Source organism: Sinocyclocheilus anshuiensis, unplaced genomic scaffold (genome assembly GCF_001515605.1).
Source record: "Sinocyclocheilus anshuiensis isolate Anshui unplaced genomic scaffold, SAMN03320099.WGS_v1.1 scaffold426, whole genome shotgun sequence".
In the NCBI taxonomy this organism is placed as follows: Eukaryota; Metazoa; Chordata; class Actinopteri; order Cypriniformes; family Cyprinidae; genus Sinocyclocheilus; species Sinocyclocheilus anshuiensis.
In genome coordinates, this window is record NW_015542362.1 from 1,979,129 (window position 1) to 1,984,291 (window position 5,163).

Below are 5,163 nucleotides of genomic sequence, written 5' to 3' on the forward strand. Positions count from 1 at the left end.
TCATAGCCTACAAAGGGAGGTAAACGGGGAATTGTTGGTTAATTGCTAATTAATTAGTTAAGCCCAAAGATGTAAGTTACACAACACTTTTACAGACTTTTTGTTCATGTTTAAAATACGACCGATTCATACAACATAATGCATTTGTTTGCATTTAATGTACTGTTACCTGTAATCTGTTACCAGTAAGCAATTTGCAATCGTAAAACAAAATTATATATAAAATATATGATGATGGCCAATAAAATAACAAATGGCACAGAAAACGAGCTTGTGAGGAACAGATGTAACCTTAGGCCTACAGTACGTCCAACTGAGTGTAACGTTTAACATGTCGGTTGTTCGGCTGTCAAAAACGTCTTTCTAAAAAAGTAGTCACAAATGAACAAGGTTAACAATCGTTTGAATCGTGGTCTCTTAAATCATATTAAGAAGTTTCATCTGTTCATCTATCGTTAGTTTGAATAGAACAAACTGACAAAACTGGTGACGATTAGTTCATGCGTCGTAGAAAACAGCTCGGGCGTCGTCTGTTTAACAGGTGGAGAAACAAATTTGTGTCAAATCTCAAACGTTACATTACAATCTGCAGGCTAACAGCGGCCACCGTCTCAGAAATACAAAACTTGAAAGGTAAGTTAAATACAGTTCGGAAAACAATGACAGAACATAACTAATTCTGCTCTATTCTGCTAAAATGAACAATAATCTCCCAAAAATGATGTTACACAAGCATTCACTCACCTCATCCATGTTGAATATGCTTCTTCGCGCCAGCCCAACGGACAGCTTCCTCAAGTTCATGAGTTGTTCGTCTGAAACTCCTCCGCGGTTTAGTTAGTTCGCTGTATAGTCTGCCCGTGTCTCCTTGTTTGATGTTGCACTGCGATGTCTCATGTTTCAAACATGAGTCTAATGTCTAGATTTGCTGAATATTTTTTTTTCTTGGAAAGGTCTCTGATATTAAATTCATGTACAAATTTGACTCCTGTGCATGAATCCATGTTCAGAGATTTGGCCGGTTAGTGCCAGTAAGCTACAACTTAAAATGTTAAGTTCACTGAACTAAATTGGGCTCTTTGAATTTCAGTAACATTAAACTGACTTAAAAAATCAAGTTGAATCTAGTATAACTTATAAAAAAAAGTTGAAATTGCTTAAATTATTTTTATGAGTTAAAGTAACTTAAAAACATAAGTTGTCATGGCTTTTTCATCATATCATTTTTTACAGTGTACGTGCCTGTATTGAATATGATTACGCATGTGAGATCTGAGGTAAAAATGTAGTTTCCGCCCAGATAAACTTTTAAAAATAATGTTTTATTTTTCAAACGTTTTATTTTAACTTGTTATTTAAAATGTTTTAAATGCAATGTTAAAATGATGGTGTGCTGTACCGTTTAGTCGACTAGACCCGCACATCCCTACTCATGACCCCGCTGTTGTAGAATGAACGACCCAGTGACCCCTTGGCCGCCGTCAGCTGTCATTGCCGTGCATCTTCACCCATTCTCAACCATGTTTATGCATGACCACCATCCAAGCCACCGTTTGACCAATTGTTGGGACTATTAATTCAGCAGGGCTAGTTGAGTTTGAATGCTGCTCGGCTGGGACGTTCATGGGTGGCGATCACAGCGGAGCGGTTAAAACCTCTATCCTATTAAACGGGATTACGCTGTAAGAGTCTTACAGCATGAGTGCCTGTTGTCCAGGTGTCTCTGCCATACAGATTGCCGAATCCACAATGCATGAACCAGCCTAAACAATGTCATTAGGCTGAGAGCGGAGCAGTGCACAGCACTCCGAAGGTCTCTATACTTTTATTGACGTGTGGGTTCAGCTGTCTGTCCGGCATCCGTGTGAGTGTGAACGATCGAGGCTCTGTTTTCAAACATGCACTCAAGCGTGTAAAAGCGAACACGGCCTTGTCCATTCATTAGGATTCAGGTCAATGCAGAGACTCTAACACAGATTCATCACATTCAGACTAGGTGTTCATTTTGAAAAAAAATTTTTCTATTGTTTTAGTCATAGTTTCTCTTTTGACACACAAATTCTTTACTTTTAGTCAATATTTTATCATGTCTATTTATTAATTTTAGCCGATTTTACTAGCGTCTAAATTAAGTATAATCTAATTTAATAAAATAATTTAAACATAATTTCATTTTGCAATAATTTAAATTATTTGAAGTTAAATTTAAAAATATTAAATTTTGTTAACGCATTCTGTGAAAATATTTATAATAGAAAATATAATATATATTTTAGATAGATTTTATATATATTAGTGCTGTCAAATGATTAATCGCGATTAATCGCATCCAAAATAAAAGTTTTTCTTTACATAATATATAAGTGTGCTGTGTATATTTATTATGCATATATAAATGCACACACATGCATGTATATATTTCAGAAAAAATATGTTGTTTATATATTAATTATATTTATATATAATATAAATATAAATATATACATGTAAATATATATATATATAATATTTTTAATACTTTTTTTCTGTTTTCATATTCTGCATAATATTTCTTTAGTCATGATGCATATTTTTGTCCTGTCCTCATTATTACTGGCAAAAAATTAAAAATCTTGTTTTCTTGAGTAATGTCATTGACGTAGCATCTAAACTAAATTTGTGGCACGGTGGAAGACAGATCACAGCATCAGCTGTATCTGTGTTTCTGATGTTAGGATGTGGTAGGTCTGCTGTCATTGTGGGTGGCTCGCTGGGACGGCTGAAATGAAAGGCCCTGCTGCTCTTTGTGTACCTTCCCAGGGTTCGCTTTGTTTTCTTAACTTTTGACCCCACAGTTCCATCTGTAACCTCATGCCTCTGACTTGTCCAAGGACAATGCCAGCCTGACTTTCCTCAATAGGTCTGCGCACACAACTCCAACAACAAGACCGATGAAGAAAAGCTGCATTCCTGAGGAATACAAAATCAGTCGTCGATCAAACGCCCGGGTCCAGAAAACAAATGTAAAGCCTCTAATTCCTTGTCGTCATTAATCAGCTCTGTTTACACTGCCCTTCAGTGTCTATAGATGTATAGTATTTGCAAACTGAGTATATACCAAACATAAAAACATTAGACAATAACAGCATTAAACAATATTTTAGACATGTAGTTAATAAAAATATTTAAAAAATAAAAAATTAATGTAAAGCAGTATCTACATCTATTGTCTTTGTTACAGTTGTCTCACAATTAAGTTAAACACCTTAAACAGATGTTGCCTTTTTTCTTTGAGAGAATGTTAAAGAAATTGTAAACAGAATAATCACTTGCACAACCGTTTCATTGTTTTTGGGTGATTTTATTGACTTGCCTTCTAAATGTTATGATTACATTTCACCGGAATGACTCTGCGTTATTGCTTCCCCAGCTTAGTTACGCTGTTTTTGTTAGTTGCATGGACCGTGGCCGTCCCTGCTGTGAAGCGGCTTCCCAGCAGTCTTGGTTTATCCTTAAGTTCCTGTTTTAGATTAGCTTCAGTCTTATCAGAGCTGGCGCGGGATAACCTTGTCTGGTGTGTGTGTTTGGCAGGGAGATACTGGCAGCATGACGGCACAGCATGGTGTCACTCTCTCTCACCACAGACATTCTTAATTGTGATTGGTGCTAATGGGTCCGATGATGGAGCTGTCATTTATCTGCATGAACCCACTGCACGCTTATGTTAATTTCTGATCTAAAACATACAGTTTTGATATGCAGTTTTTTCATTTTGAAAACATATGTCACACATTAGCCATTTTAAAGGGCAGTGTTCAGCTCCAGCAGTAATGGTGCTTTGAGTATTGGCTGAACTCAAGACTGTGTTTGATGTGCAGATAAAGCACTTGGTTTTTACAAACTAAATCAACACCGAGTTGATTTGTCTTTCGCATCTCCTCATGTTTGAACAGACACATACACACAGAATTATGTCAATAGTACGCTTCTCGACGATCATTCTCGTAAACGCAGTCGGTTATGTTTTAAATGAATGTAAACAGGTGAGAAAGAAATCGGATGTGTATTATTATACTGGATCCATGCAGTCGGATTTAAAGGGACAGCAGCCTATAAATACGTGCTGCTGAATATGTCACTAATGTTAATCAAACAACAAAACGCTATAACAAAGATTAATCTAAATTTAATTCATACAGTGACCACTATGCAGTGTTATTTTACACTTAATTATTACATTTCTGTATCTGAATACAGAACTGTTTATTATACTGTTTATTATATCTATGCTTGTAAATTGTGTATTTCCTTTTTTTTAAGTTACAATGATATAAAATTAGTGTCATTAATTTATTTTTCGTATGTTCACACTGATGTTAAAATGACACTTTTTGATTTGTGACATTACTTTTTGAGTAATGCTAAAACACTGCTGGTCACTTTCAGAAGTTGTAGTGATTCTTTCTTTTCCAAGAAAAAATGTGAAACAAATTGGTTATATAATTTTCATTTTTAAATATTTTAAAATATAATTGAAATTGATTTTACTCACTTTAAGCAATATCGTATCGCATATCGAATATCACATTTTTCTTCAATATTGCACAGCCCTAGTTTCCATTCATGATTCGTAGGCAAATTGTGGGATATTGCATAAAAATGTTGCACAGAAACACCAACACCAATTTCCAGCCTTTTTTTATTTTAAATATTCTTAATTTATATATACAGCTTTTATTTTTTTTCTGTGTTGTGCTAATTTCTTTCTTTCTTTTTCTTCCTTCCTTCCTTCCTTACTCCCTCCCTCCCTCCCTTCCTTCCATCCTTCCATCATATTGCTGTACACACTGCAAACTAAACATTGCAGAGTATTTTATTTTATTCTATTTATTTATTTATTTTAGCAATATTCACCATCATGTTGCTGTAAACACTACAAACTAAAACACTGCAAAGGTATTTTATTCAATTATTTTTATTTATTTCTTTAGCAATATTTTCCATTATATTGGAATAGACACTACAAACAAAACCATTGCAGAGTATTTTACTTATTTTAGCGATATTCACCCTTGTCTTGCAATAGACACCACAGAGTAAAACATTGCAGTGCTATAAATTAAATTAATTTATTTACCAATATTCACTTTTTTTTTTTTTTTTTTTCAAATATAAAAATAAGGA

The 5,163-nt window shown here is 34.4% G+C and overlaps 1 protein-coding gene and 1 long non-coding RNA gene across 3 annotated transcripts in view; one reads left to right on the forward strand and one right to left on the reverse strand.

Moving 5' to 3' along the window:
• The window catches only part of LOC107691973 (uncharacterized), a 1,816-nt gene extending 892 nt beyond the window's left edge, over nt 1–924 (reverse strand). For both annotated transcript variants that reach the window (XR_001634606.1, XR_001634605.1), the window contains exon 1: nt 745–924. This is a non-coding gene — a long non-coding RNA (uncharacterized LOC107691973). The remainder of the gene's footprint in view (nt 1–744) is intronic.
• LOC107691970 (chondroitin sulfate synthase 1-like) overlaps nt 1–5,163 on the forward strand; it is an 84,082-nt gene that overhangs the window by 37,526 nt on the left and 41,393 nt on the right. The gene's annotated exons all lie outside the window — the stretch shown is intronic.